Raw genomic sequence first — 15397 nt, forward strand, 5'->3', positions numbered from 1 at the left:
CCGCTCCGCGGCACGTGGGATCTTCTCAGACCGGGGCACAAACCCGTGTACACTGCATCGGCAGGCGGACTCTCAACCACTGCGCCACCAGGGAAGCCCTGCCTATAGTTTTGATATCACAGACATGTTCTTTCTTTTACATGTGTTCCAAACTTGAAGCAACAGTAAGCAGCATTTCAACAGTAATGATAAATAAGCAGCACGGGGATTTTGTAAAAAATCACTTGTTTTAGATTTGGTATTTTGACTTTTAAGAAATGCACTAAACATACTGCCATTTTTAAAAAGGCCCAGTAAAAGAAAAGTGATAATATCTAAAGCACGGATGGAACCCTATGTGTTATCACTATTTACCTGAGCAGTAATTGTTTGCACATAAAGGGCACAGATTTATTTGGAAAAATAACCCCAAGGTTCACCTTCTGATTTACTGCTTAGGAATTTACAAAGCAATGTTCTGTAAAAATTATAGCATTTAAAAATCTTTCAGACATAAAAACAACACATTCCAGCTAAGAGTTAGAAGCAAGAACCATTATATTGCAATGGTGGGTAGGTTTTTAAAACACACTGTTGATTTCAGAAAAACGGTTTTATAAAACTACCATGATGCCTTCTCAGACTCACCTAAGAATGTTTTTTTAATTATTTATTTTATTTTTAATTTTTTTTAAATTTTTGGCTGGGTTGGGTCTTCATTGCTGCACGCGGGCTTTCTCTAGTCGTGGTGAGTGGGGGCTACTCTTCCTTGCGGTGCGCGGGCTTCTCACTCTGGTGGCCTCTCCTATTGCGGAGCACGGGCTCTAGGCACGCGGGGCTCAGAAGTTGTGGCACATGGGCTCAGTAGTTGTGGCTTGCGGGCTCTAAAGCACAGGCTCAGTAGCTGTGGAGCACGGGCTTAGTTGCTCCGTGGCATGTGGGATCTTCCCGGATCAGGGCTCGAACCCGTGTCCCCCGCATTGGCAGGCGGATTCTTAACCACTGCATCACCAGGGAAGCCCTCACCTAAGAATTTTTAATTCATTTGGCAGAAACTCTCTGGGATTAACCAGATTGTGACAGCAAAAGTTCTTTCATGTACACAAAGGGGACTAAAACGGAATCTTGCTCTAACACTGTGGAAGTGGAAATTCCACACTATTCCATAGTGTGGAATTTGGTATAAGGCAGGGATATCTTGACTCCCATCCAAAACTATCTGGCTACTGATTTGCATGATTCTCCTAAGAACTGTGTTATAGTCAGGGTCCGGTGAATTAGACCTGGATTTTGTTGAATACCAGAGACCACGCAAGTGTGTTAGGAAACAAAAATCCCTTCTCCGTTAGTTGTAGTTGTCTGATCGCATAACACAGAGCTATTTATGGGACAAGTTAGTTAGCCAACAATGAGGTGTGGGGTGGGTGCCAGTTACCTATTTTAGATTTGTGCAATGCTGTAGAACACTTGAGCAGTGTACAATTTACGGCTTTTGAGCATTAAGGCTGGGATCACTGTAAGATCACCCAGGACATCAAATTTCATGGCTGAGGGTTTACTAGGAGAAAGAACGGGATAAAAGCGCTCTCTCCAGAAGTAATCCCACATTACAATCAAATATGTGGAAGACATTTAATTGTACAATATAATTTCTAATCAGATGACTCATATCATATCCCAAGATTTTGGAAAATTGGAAGAGATACCAAAGCATGTTTTTTGGACAAAAGGTAAAGGGATGGATGGGATGGATGAAGGTGCTTTGGCAAGAATGATCAAGGAATGAAGAAAAGAATTCAGGTAGTATTAACCTCTTTTGGTGGTAAGGAATTGGAAAGAAGCAGGACCTCGCCATAGCTCTGGTAAAGAATATGTAAATGATACCAACAGATACAAAAATTATCTTGCATCCTGCATTCATTAACCGAATTGACCCAAGAGACAGAAGGAAGATTGTGGGAAAATGTTTATCTTCAAAGAGACTCCTCAGTCTACCCAAATAAAATAGTATTCTGTTCACTCCTTATCATCTCAGTCTGCTTTATTTTTCTTGGTATCATTTATCACTTCCTGACATTTATCACATATTTAATGACTTCCCACTAGGGTGAAATCACCACGAACACAAAGACTTTGTTTTCTGCTTTTTCTCTTGGCCTAAAACGGTACCCAGCACATAAGCATTCAGTAAATTTTTTGTTGTTGCATAAATAAATGTATATACACAATTTAGTCAAATCTATCAGCTCTTTTCAAAGTCATCATGGAACAAGATATCAGTATGAAATACCAAGTCAAGAAAATGATACAGATTTTATAATTTGGGTGAGTCAATGGTCTATCTGTCCCTTAATCACATATGGCACAATTTGTAATTTTAAAATAATTAATTCATTTTTGGCTGCAATGGGTCTTCGTTGCTACGTGCGGGCTTTCTTTTTAGTTGCAGCAAGTGGGGGCCACTCTTCGTTGCAGTACGCAGGCTTCTCATTGCGGTGGCTTCTCTTGTTGCAGAGCATGGGCTTCAGTAGTTGTGGCACGTGGGCTCAGTAGTTGTGGCACATAGGCTCAGTAGTTGTGGCTCGCGGGTTCTAAGGAGCAGGCTCAGTAGTCGTGGTGGACGGGCTTAGTTGCTCCAGAGCATGTGGGATCTTCCCAGACCAGGGCTTGAACCTGTGTCCCCTGCACTGGCAGGCAGATTCTTAACCACTGCGCCACCAGGGAAGCCCACAATTTGTAATTTTCCCTTTTAGTTTTTGTTAATTTGTTTTTGTCTGTTTCCCCACTGAATAAGAACAGTAAGTGAGGGAGCACGTTTATTCACCACTGTATCTCCAGTATCTATTATGGTGGCATGCTATGTAAGTATAACTTTATACTTAAATATTGGCTGAGTGAATAAATACACACCAGATATTTGGTAAATATTTCATATGTTCTGCTGTCTGAGCATAATTCCAGGAGTCTATTATTGTTTTAAGAAAGAAATACTATGGTGATATGCTACATAGGTAGGAGCATTATAGAAACGTCACACTGTTTTGTCAAGTTTTATATTAGTTCTTAGTTTTTATAAAAGAGTAGAATGCTAAGCTCTTAGAAGTTTTCGGAATATTTTTATGGTTCTAAATATGAACATGCCATAATAGTTATTTTCTAAAATGTCATTTGAAGGATAAGAGCGGGTAAATATAAGGTGGTAACCACCTTATTTTGATAAATACAGTATAATTTCACTACAAAAAATGCTTTGATAGAGCTGGAAAGTAGATTTTGCCTACCAATGGTCAAAAATGTAAAATAAAAATACACTGAACGGTAAAGAATCATTTTTATTTGACTTTTAAACTAAGAGTTATATACACATGGAATATGAGATGACCTACTGAGATTATCATGCAACCATTTAAAATATGCAGTTTAGAAAAAAACTACTTCCCCCCACCGACTGTATCAATAAAACCTAGAATCTAAGTAGTGCTTTTCTTCATACACGTCAAAACTTCACACGTGTCCTGCACACATTATTAGGCAAAGCCTACACCTGGTATCCGCTGACTCCCTGTCCTTTCCCACTAGAACTCATCCAGCCACCCCACACATGCAGTGAACGCGTATCTGTCCTCAGTACACGCTCTCTTCTGCTTATTTACGGGCACCTCCATCTTCAATGCGTAATGTTCTGACAAGGGAAGTGGTTTGTATCTTTGGTAAATCATCACAGGGGCTTCTTTAAAGACTGGGAAATGGATTCACAATCTTATTTTTAGCCAAAGATGAGAACTATTTGAGCTTTGTTAGTTGCGTTCTTACTGTTCGTAAGCATTCCAAATAACCCAAATCAACCTTGGACGTAGAATCTTGTACTTTCTGAAAGCATAAGGTATCTACATTGACCTTATGTGTCTGGATATATCCTAGGAGTCCCAAATAAAGCAGACCCTCAGGCATTTGAAAAAAAAAGGGTTTCAGGGCTTCCCTGGTGGCGCGGTGGTTGCGCGTCCGCCTGCCGATGCAGGGGAGCCGGGTTCGCGCCCCGGTCTGGGAGGATCCCGCGTGCCGCGGAGCGGCTGGGCCCGTGGGCCATGGCCGCTGGGCCTGCGCGTCCGGAGCCTGTGCTCCGCAGCGGGAGAGGCCGCAGCGGGGGGAGGCCCGCATACCACAAAAAAAAAAAAAAAAGGGTTTCAAAGTCTAATAGCTCATAATGTTACAGGCTTACTGAAAACCGCAGAAATCAGTACCTGTTAAATAAATGATATGAGTGGGTGAGATTTAACGATAATTTTGCCCCAATAATAAATACCTTTTTATTAGATGCTTTCCCTTTTAGAAGTAAAATATAAACCTTTGTTAAAAAAAAAACCAACTCACTCTCTCTGAAGACTTCTAGAATGTTGTGGCTAAAGTAATGCTATCATTAACCTGTCAAGGAGGAAATGCAGAGGACAGGACAACACAAGGTTCCCAAAGCATACCTGCCACCTTCAAGAATGAATGCTTGCGGTGGGAGTAGGGGGTTTCAAATGTGTACAGGGATTTGGTCTGCTGCATTCATGTATATAATTTAAAGCATTTTATAATTCCTATTCTCCATCCCATCACCACTGCCAAAGACTCTAAAATGGGGTTCAAGTTCTGGAGATAATGGCAAACTCACCTAAACAGAGTTTTACAAAATATTTAACCTCTTAAACCTCTCTGGGCCTCAGTTTCTTTTTTCGTAAAATGGGAATAATAATTCTTATGTCTCTCAGGGGGCTGCTGTAAGAATGAGTTAACATGGGTAAATGCTTAAAATGGTGCCTGGCTCATAGTAAATGCTCAATCTTATTCTGACTTCTTAAAAATATATATATTTTTAATTTTTTTTGGCCACACAGTGCAGCTTGTGGGATCTTAGTTCCCCAACCAGGGACTGAACGCCGGGCCCTCAGCAGTTAGAGTGTGGAGTTCTAACCACCAGACGACCAGGGAATTCCCTAACTTTTACAACCTTAAACTTACAAAAGGTGGCTTCCTTCTCCCCACCTCCAATTTTAACTCACTTCAATTAAGTACCTTCCCAAAGTAAATCTTCCACAAAGAGCTCTTGCTATCTTTCTCCTTAACCAATATCCTGCACATAAACTTTACCTTCCTGTTAAAAGCTGGTATTCCCATGTCTTTTTGTTGTTGTTGCTGTTTTGCGGTACACGGGCCTCTCGCTGTTGTGGCCTCTCCCGTTGCGGAGCACAGGCTCCGGACGCGCAGGCTCAGCGGCCATGGCTCACGGGCCCAGCCGCTCCGCGGCATGTGGGATCTTCCCGGACCGGGGCACGAACCCGCGTCCCCTGCATCGGCAGGCGGACTCTCAACCACTGCGCCACCAGGGAAGCCCCCCCATGTCTTAATCAATTTCACTGGCACCAGGACTCCCACAGGTGAGACCTGATGGAGGCTGCTGGAAAGGCACTGGGAAGACTGTTCCCTCACCTCTGAACGAGGGAATTAAGAATTGTGAAGGGTGGTGTAAGGAGAGCGAGGCTGCCATAAGTATACTAAACTCCAAAAAAACATCCATTCTGATGTGCTCTTCTGGCAGCCAGGAGCTAAGCCTTTTCCTATTCTTTCCAAGGGTGCACCTGACTCTACCTAACTAAAGTATGAATTATTAGCAACAAATATTTTGATTCATCTAATAAATTCCAGAAATAAGAATGAAAACTGATTTAAAATAACATTTATTAGTGTTAGTATCCACCATCCAGATTTATCATTTAATATCATTTACTGAACACTTGCTGTATTATTTTCTAACAATGAGTATGTTTATGAGTCTACCATTTAACCCTCACAAAAACCCTATGAGGTAGCCCTATCATTATTCCCACTTTATAGATGAGGAAATTGAGGCTCAGCAAATTAAACAGGATTGTAAAATGGTGCAACAATTTTGGAAAACCATCTGAAGGTTCTTCAAAAGGTTAAACATGGAGTTACTATATGACCCAACAGTTCCATGCCTAGGTATATGCTTAAGAGAACTGAAAATATATGTCCACAAAAACCTGTACACAAATGTTCATAGCAGTATTATTCATAATAGCCAAAAGGTAGAAACAACCCAAATGTCCGTCAACGGATGAATGGATAATATGGACATGAATGGAAAAATAAAATAGATTAAATGGAATATTATTTAGCCATAAAAAGGCATGAAGTACTGATACATGCTACAATATGGATAAACCTTGCAAACATGATGCTAAGTGAAAGAAGCCAGATATAAAAGGCCACATATTGTAAATTCCATTTATAGGACATGCCCAGAATAGGCATAGGCAAACCCACAGAAACAGAGCAGACAGGTGGCTGCCAAGGGTTAGGGGATGGGCAGTGACTTTTAATGGGTAGGGGTTTCTTTTGGGAGTAAAATATTTGTCCCAGGTCCCACACTGCTGAGGGGTACCATCTGGGCTGGATCTGGGCACCCTGGCCCCAGTCTGTACTCTACACTGCACCATGCTGCCTTTGTCTTGAGGACTTGTGGTGGTAGTTTGTCATATTATGTTTTGTACTTTTCTGCATGTTTGTTATATTTCATAACTTAAAGAAAGAAAATGAATGAGAAATTAGAATCAGAAACCTAATATCGCGGGGCTCTGATCTGGGCAAAGGCTTGGGCTAGTTGGCAGATGAAACAGATGTGTAAACAATACTTCTGATCTGAAAAGAAATCTGATCTGGCAAGGAACCAGGATTCAAAACTGTTAATCGTATCAGCACCATTTAATGACTAAAGGACTTTGGATGGAATAAAAGGAGCAAGTTTTCTGGTTGTGTTTTCTGCTTTACTGTCAATACATCTCTTCAGCGGTGGTGATTACCTAGCAGTAGGAACTTGGAAGGACAGAAAAATATTAAATAGTAGCAATAAAGGATTCAGATTCTGCTCATATTAAAATTGGCCTAACATCAAGTAAGGTTAGAGTAAAACTACCCCATCAAGAAGTAGGTCAACACTGGAGACATCTGCTCTTTAAAAAAAAATTTCTAAACACTACTTTATAAGCCATCAGGAAGGCAATTCTCTAATAAAATGAGATTACTAAACAGATGGGAAGCGAACAGAAAGAATAAAAGTATTTGGCTCACAAAGAAACAAACAAGGAAAAATTTTTCAGGCAACATAGAGATGATAATATTCTGGGAAGACAATCAGTCATAAATCTTTACATCACAGCAAAATCATTACATAGTACTTCGGGAAAAAGGAAGGGAGAGGGAGAGGGGCAAGGTCTCCCTCATGACATACTGGCCCGCAGCTTGAATGCGTGCGCGTTACCATTATCTCTGTGTTGAAATCTATTAAGCGACTTGAACTACCCACTTGGGAAGAAGCTACATCAAGAACATTTTTCAGAGAACAAAAAACATTTACTGTAGCCCACAAACAATGACCATCTGCATTACAGAAAAGTAAGAAATGATCTGAGGCTGCCATGTAGCCCCATGTCAGCCTCAGAATTTCAAATGAAGGGGTTTTATTTTTTTATTTTTTAGGCCGTGCCTCGCGGCATGCAGCACTTAGTTCCTTGACCAGGGATCGAATCCGAGTCCCCTGCAGTGGACGTGTGGCGTCTTAACCACTGGACCGCCAGGGAAGTCCCTCTAATGAAGGTTGATATCTGTACCCATTTATACTGTTAAGACCAACTCACCTTAGACTGTGTCTCTCAAATAGGTCGAATCCTACAGTTCAGGAAATAGAAATCCCTCAGCTATTACAATATACTGAGTTTCTGTACCATTTAGGTGAAAGATAATCCCTTCCCTTCTGTTCTGAAGTTTTGTTTAAAAGGCAATTTATTAATAAATCTACACACGTTCCTATTATTTTCCTCATTAGAGTTCACAGCCTCCCTCTTATCACTGAGAATTATAGTATTAAATTTCCACTAAGCAAAATTTGCTTTGAAGAGCACCTAGCACTAGGTCAACTCCTAGGGACAACAGTCAGACAGTATTAAACACAACAGTGAGAAACTAGAAATAACCTAAATGTCTAAAATAAGAGACTGGTTAAACTATAACATATTAATCTGATGGAATACTGTGCAATAATTAAATGAAATGTAAAGGCTATGTTGAAATATAAGGCCATATATATTTTCTAAAAGTATAAATAGGGCTTCCCTGGTGGCTCAGTGGTTGAGAGTCCGCCTGCCGAAGCAGGGGACACGGGTTCATGCCCCGGTCCGGGAAGATCCCACGTGCCGCGGAGCGGCTGGGCCCGTGAGCCATGGCCGCTGAGCCTGCGCGTCCGGAGCCTGTGCTCCGCAACGGAAGAGGCCACAACAGTGAGAGGCCCGCGTACCGCAAAAAAAAAAAAAAAAAAAAAGTATAAATAAAGGAATATTAAATGAAAAGTGTACATAGTATGTATGCTAGAGGACACATAACCACAGAAAGGTCAGAGAGAACTATAAACAGCTGTTACATTTAGGTGAAGGAGTTTTGGTACAATTTTTTGTAAAGTTTTCTGATTTATTAAATTTTGTTTAAAATGTAAAACCTGGGGCTTCCCTGGTGGCGCAGTGGTTGCGCGTACGCCTGCCGATGCAGGGGAACCGGGTTCGCGCCCCGGTCTGGGAGGATCCCGCATGCCGCGGAGCGGCTGGGCCCGTGGGCCATGGCCGCTGAGCCTGCGCGTCCGGAGCCTGTGCTCCGCAACGGGAGAGGCCGCAGCAGAGGGAGGCCCGCATACCACACACACACACAAAATAAATAAAATAAAATGTAAAACCTGAAATATAAATTTAATAATCATGGGCAATTGGCACTGCTCACTATTCCACAGGAATAAAGCATAAAGGGACATGCCAAAGACACAGGAAGAACTATTTCCCATCATGACAGTATCCAGCTTATGGCACAAATTAGGTAGTCTTGATTTAAGTAGGGCATGAGATATTTATACATTTCTTTAAAAAGAAATGCAATTCGGGACTTCCCTGGTGGTCCAGTGGGCAAGACTCTGCGCTCCCAGTGCAGAGGGTCTGGGTTTGATCCCTGGTCGGGGAACTAGATCCCACATGCATGCCACAACTAAAGATCCCGCATGCCGCAACTAAACACCTGGCAACGAAGATCCTGCGCGCTGCAACTAAGACCCGGCACAGCCAAAATAAACAAACAAACAAACAAATAAAAGAAACTATAAATGTTAAAAAAAAAAAGAAAGAAATGCAATTCTATCACCTTCAAGTACATAACAACAATGTGTTTTCAAGTAGTGGTTCAAGACTATTAATAGCTAAGATTAATTTGTAATTTTGACATCTATTTATATTTTATTTAAATTCCTTACAATGTCTTGCACTCAATAACTGTTCGTATCATTTTTTTGTTTAATAAACCCTTCTTTTAGAAGTAATATAAAAGTAAGTGGCACAAAAATATATTTTGAAGTATTTTTTTGAAGTCCAGAAGAAACAAAAAGGTGTTTATGTGGAGAGTACATAAAAAAGGATTAACAAAATTGTGGTAATTTTTGAACTTGAGTGATGAATCTATGGAAATTCATTATACACTATTCTTGTTTTGTGGGTGTTTGAAAATGTTCATACCAAAAAGTTCAGAATACCAACAATTAAAAAAGGGTAAACTAGAATTTAGACCAGGTTGAAGATTAGTGATCTCAGAGGGAGTAGACTTTGAATCGAGGAGGTTTTCTTGTGATTTCTGAAAAAAACATGGAAACTAGAAAAGACAAAAAAGAATATTTGAGAAAGTCATATTTCAAGGCAAGAAATAATACATACTTATTAGATTCATGTTTGGCTCTTTTTCATCTTTGACATGACTAAGCAACGGTCCCTGCAAACTTGTTCCAATAGTAAATAGAATGAAATACACAGAAAACCACTCCCAGCAGTGCAAGAATTCCTTTTAATTTTAATTTTATTTATTTATTTATTTTTAAGAATTCCTTTTTTTTTTAAAAAAAAAGAAAGAATTCCTTTTTAAAAACTGTATTTCCCTTACCCCTAATGACACACCTGGACACAACTGGCCTAGATGAAGGCCCTTGATAGTTCAAGGGTAACAATTCAAGGCCTCTAGAAGGATACAGTTACAAAATCAGTTCCCTGAAAGCCTTAGCCATCCCTTCTTAACTTTGCTCTGACTCCAAGGCCAACAGAACTGGAGGGAAATCTTCCTGTTTTGTTGTTATCAACTTATTTTGTGCCAGAAGCTATACCTAAAGCCAAAGCAAGGTTTGTACTCAGGAAGGTTGAACAAATCAGGCCAGGTTCCAAGAACAGAAAAGAAGCACTACAGGGCCACCTTGCTAAGGAAAGACTTTAGATAATTCTCCCAAGGTTACTCTCTACACATTTTATGTACATCAACACTAACGCTCACCCAACAATCTTTACTATTAACAGTAAATCTAGGAAAGAGACCAATAATACATTGGAAAAGCATGCCTATAAACTGAACTCAAACTAAATGCAGAAGAATACGGTATTTTGCCCCCTTTCCAGGTAGCTGTGTTCTCTGCATTCACCAATAATCATAATCAACTTCACTTTTGCTTACAGACACTTACTTGAATATAAATCCTTTTGAAAAACAGAATAAAAAGTGAACCTAAATATGTTTTCGTTAAAATAACAGAAGACTAAAATCTTTTCTTTTAAGAGAGAAATGGCTCATCAGCTAGTTCCTTTGCCTGCTCACTGGATGATATTCCAATTTGGAAGCCCAACTGTAGCTTTCTGAAGAAAATGCCAACGTGTGGGGTATAATAGTCACTGTATCTAAGTAAAACAACTCCTGCAGAAAAGGTGGGTCCAACAATGGGTAGCAGGTGTGGTAAGAAGTTAATTCTAATTCTGAGATGAAATGACATTTAAATAAGAGCTCACGTCTTGGAAAATAAAAATGTTTGGCCTCTGAGGAAAAAAAGGTGATCTAGTAAAAGAAATAATACCGATATTAGGACATTCAACATTAAGATTAATTAAAATTGCACAAAAAGTAATTGTCCATAGCATTAACACTGGGACTTGGAAAGAAAATACAATTAGTTTTGCTAAAACAAACTACTTTTTCTGGAAACAGATACTCTCTCACTATCTATCTACTGGGATATCTACACACAACTTAGCTCCGTGAACTTGAGCACATGTTCCTACAACACACTGCATTGAAAGACTCCCACCTCTTAACTAACAGCATATGCCCCAAGACACCAGCCAGGATAACGACAGAACCCTTCTGTGTATACGTTCTTTCACAGGCTGCACTGTTACAGGAAGAAGCAAAGAGCAGCAATTTCCTTCCAAAAGGTCAGCTGCCACAGACAGACCAAACAGAAAGCAGTTAATTCTTGCCAACTTCCCCTCCTGCTTCTGTAGCTAGAACGCAATAGCATTTGGTTTCCAGTAAAGCTCCAAAGAAAAACAAAGCAAATGTGAGACCCAGAACCTATGTAATGTAGTGTCTCACTTGACTAAGTTAAAGACAATAAGATCACATGGAGCTATACTCTTTAAACAGCAGTGGAACTCTTAAGAACTACCGGATTTAATGTGGACTTAAACATGAGGAAAAGGACAGGATTGGAACCATCCGAGCCTTTATACTACTGCTCCAGAAGTCTCCACCTAAAAATAAAGTGGCATTTTGGCTATAATAAATATGGCAACATATAAGGTCCCTAGTTGACTGATATAAAAATAAATCTTTAGCTTTTTTCTTCTCAAACTAAAGTCAAATCACCTGTCCAACATGCTAAGGCACTGGGCCAGGTTCAATGCTGACAATCAGTAAAAGCACATATACAAGGGATATATATTTTCTTAGATTAGACATGGTTTAAAGACTGTACAACTAATAACAAAAAGGGCAAGAAGACAGAAAATATGATATTAAATCTTCTTTAGGTAGTAACCCTGAACAGTTGTGGAACAATACTGAAGACCCCTAACCCCCAAAGAAACAACACGGCATTCTCACGTAGACTTCTTTAAATTAAGTGAGCATCTACGCATTTAATCTTCCCAGAGGCAACAAAATTAGATCTTCTGAGTTTAAAAGTGGAGAGGGAAGGAAAAACAAAAACTTTTTGTTTCCTCAACCAGATCGGTTCCTGGCTTAGCTATCTACGTGCCACTTACAAGAAAATGTGATGGGTCCTTCAGAAGGGCTCCTACAAGCATGTCATAGGGCTCTATGTGGTTTCTAACTCGTTAGTTTCAGGTTGTGGTGGCAACAGAGACACAAGGCATTTTGTGAGACAAAGTCTTGTAAAGATTCTAGGCTTTGATGATGGAGGGTATGTAACCCCACTCTGAGAATACCTCCTTTGAAATGAAGACAGTTTGGGTTTCAAGGAAAGACTTTTTAGTTTGTTATATATGCTAAATTAACTACTGCTACCCACACCAGAAACTGTTTCATGTTGGAAACAAAACAAACTATTAAATTTCTAAGCCTTTCCTACACTTAATCACCAAATGTTAAACAACAGCAAAGGAATTAGCGTGGGAAAGGAGAAAAAGGGAGTACTAGCAGCAGTAGTAATAGTAATAATAGTAACAGTAGTAACAATAAACGTTCAAGGAACTCTTACTACGTCATGGGCTGTTGCCTGCATGTTATACGTACCCTCATTTAATCCTCATGACAACCCTATGAGGCAGTAGGATTATTATCCCCATGCTATATAAAAGGAAGCAGGCTTAAGAGTTAGAAAATTTGCCCAAAGTCCTGTGGCAAGTTAAGTGAAGGAGCTGGGATTAGCACCAGGCTGCCCATTTCCAGCGCTCACACTCTCAACCCCCGTGCTTCATTTATTAAAAACCTCACCTAACCAAATGAGTTTTTCCTGACCATGATACCTGTGGTTTTAAGACTGCTTTATAATAAAAGCTACAAAGTAAATTAACAGAGTGCAACTCAGATACCAAAAATTATTTGACAATCCAAAAATGTTTTAAATGGGACACCCTTCCCTAAAGGTCAGAGAACATCAAGATGACAAACCTTCAAACACGACCAAAGGAAGCCATATTGGGGGTTTGGTGATTCACCTTCACTCTTCTCAATCAATCAGAAATCAGCTAAAAGCTTCAGATTATAAAAGGGAGTGGGAGGAGAAAAATGAGCATCATTCTGGGGGTGGGTGATTTTCCAGTGAGGCCCAAACCTAGATCCTGACCACTTGTGTTCAGAATTAACACTGTGACACTTCCTATGAGAAGGGAGTGCTTACGTTTGTTACGTTTGTTGCCAAATTCCTTATTGGGTTTCCATTAGATACATTATTATCTATCACCAATATTTATCAGAGATCATTCCAAACTCAGGTTTTCTGCTGGCAGAAAACATTTCTCATTAAAGGGACAATATCACTAATACAAACGTGAAAACAACTTGTGAACTATTCTAGTGGGTAAGACAGGATAGTAAAAGATACTGAAGTCAGTTATCTTGATAACTGTTCACATGACACCAATAACTAAACATCAAGTTACCTGATGCTGATGTGATTATGAAGCTAGAGAGAAGATGTAAATGATAAATTCCTGTGAAAACTGACTAACACTAATATGACAAATGTAGAAATAACTACGTTACTGTGCACAGTGCCCATTAAATATTAGTTGACTGTTAGGAGATCATTTGCGTTTACCAAGCCATGCCACTGAGAGGTACTCTTGATGGGGAAGATGACGTCTGAATTTAAGTGTTGTCCAATATGTCATGGGGAAATCTGGGGCAGGGACACCTGGCAATTCCGTGCTCCTGTGAAAGGTGCCTCATACGGTCTTTAAAACATTCAGCTAAAAAAAAAAAAAAAATCAACACAATACTTGTATCCTATGTCCTTTATCATCTTGATCATCCAATTTTAAAAAAGATGGAATTCTTTACCTCTCTAGAATTAGAATTTATCCCCCATTCTGGGCGTAAGAACCAAAGCATTTCTGATTTAGCTGTTGCTCAACTACTAGACTGGAAGTTATACCAGGGAAAGGAACCATGTCTCATTCATTTTGATTTCCTCAGCATAGGTACGTGGAAGCTAGTCAATAACTGTGTGTTAAGTTAAATATAATTTCGGTAGACCTCCATGTTACAAAAAGAGCCTAAATTGGGGGAAATGAATGGTAGGTCAGTTATTTCCTTCAAGATGTTATTTTTAACACTGCGGAGGTCATTAACTTGAATCCTTATTACAGGAATAATGGTACTGAATCACACTTTATAGAAACTGTGACGGAGGTTTTGACTCATCATTGGTGCTAATCAAGGTAAATACAAATTGCAAGCTGTACCGCTCCATAAACATCGTGACAAGTTTGTAAAACAGAGCTGACACCTCCTTGCAGCAATTTCAAAGAATAGAATTACATGACATGTGATGATGCTGATATGAGCTGAAATTCCAAAGAAAGCATCTTCTTTATGCAAACTAAACTGTTTCTTTCCCTTAATTATGTCTCAAGAAAGAAGTTGAGTATAAACGGGAAGCACAACGTATACCAACAATTCACTCCTTCAGTTACCATGCATACTACCAAATACAATCCAGAGTGATTTACTATTGTGCCATAACAAGACGACGAGTTTCTACATCCAGAATGTTGATTAACGTTAGCAGGATGACTCAGGACTAATTGCATCAGTCTGATACACACGGAACCTATGTTTTATCTCCTGAGAGTTCTTCAACTACAGGACCAAATGCCAACTCAGGAAGATATTTCAGCAAATATAACCACCTTTGACCATAGACTATTTTTTAATTCAAGATGTATTTCCATGTAGCAAAGTAAATTTAGCAAATGAAAATATAGCCTTGAATTGCTATGGATGGCCCCCACCCCTGCCAAAAATGACAAGCTGCTCACTCGAAAGCTGTCACTAATTAGCAGCTGCTGCTGTAAAGAAAATCAAAGTAAGTGCCAATAAAAGCATATGGAACTGAAAGAGGACCCTATGGCAAGGAATGGGAAATGCAAGAATCTATTTGTGACTGGTAAGCTTTATAAATACCAGTGATCTAAATCTGGGAGAAGTGGGGCAAGGCAGTAATGGCAATCTGTGGCCATTCATATTTAAGCAGGAAGGACTGGAAGATTCTCCTAATGTTCTGAAATTCAGAAATCCCAGGGTCCTGAGGTTACTTGAATTCCATCACAACCATTTCCACCTCTCCAACAGGGGCCAATCTTGGCTTTTGGATAATTTTTCATTGTCAATACTTCTGTCTCAAAAGACAACCCTCAGAATGGGAGAAAATATTTGCAAGCGAAGCAACTGACAAAAGATTAATCTCCAAAATATACAAGCAGCTCATGCAGCTCAATATCAAAAAAACAAACAACCCAATCCAAAAATGGGTAGAAGACCTAAACAGACA

The 15397-nt window shown here is 39.7% G+C and overlaps 1 protein-coding gene across 1 annotated transcript in view; it reads right to left on the reverse strand.

Annotated features, from left to right (window-relative positions):
• Positions 1-15397, reverse strand: part of STAT5B (signal transducer and activator of transcription 5B) — a 59314-nt gene that overhangs the window by 26106 nt on the left and 17811 nt on the right. The window lies entirely within an intron of this gene.

The sequence above is a fragment of the Physeter macrocephalus genome, chromosome 14 (assembly GCF_002837175.3).
Source record: "Physeter macrocephalus isolate SW-GA chromosome 14, ASM283717v5, whole genome shotgun sequence".
In the NCBI taxonomy this organism is placed as follows: domain Eukaryota; kingdom Metazoa; phylum Chordata; class Mammalia; order Artiodactyla; family Physeteridae; genus Physeter; species Physeter macrocephalus.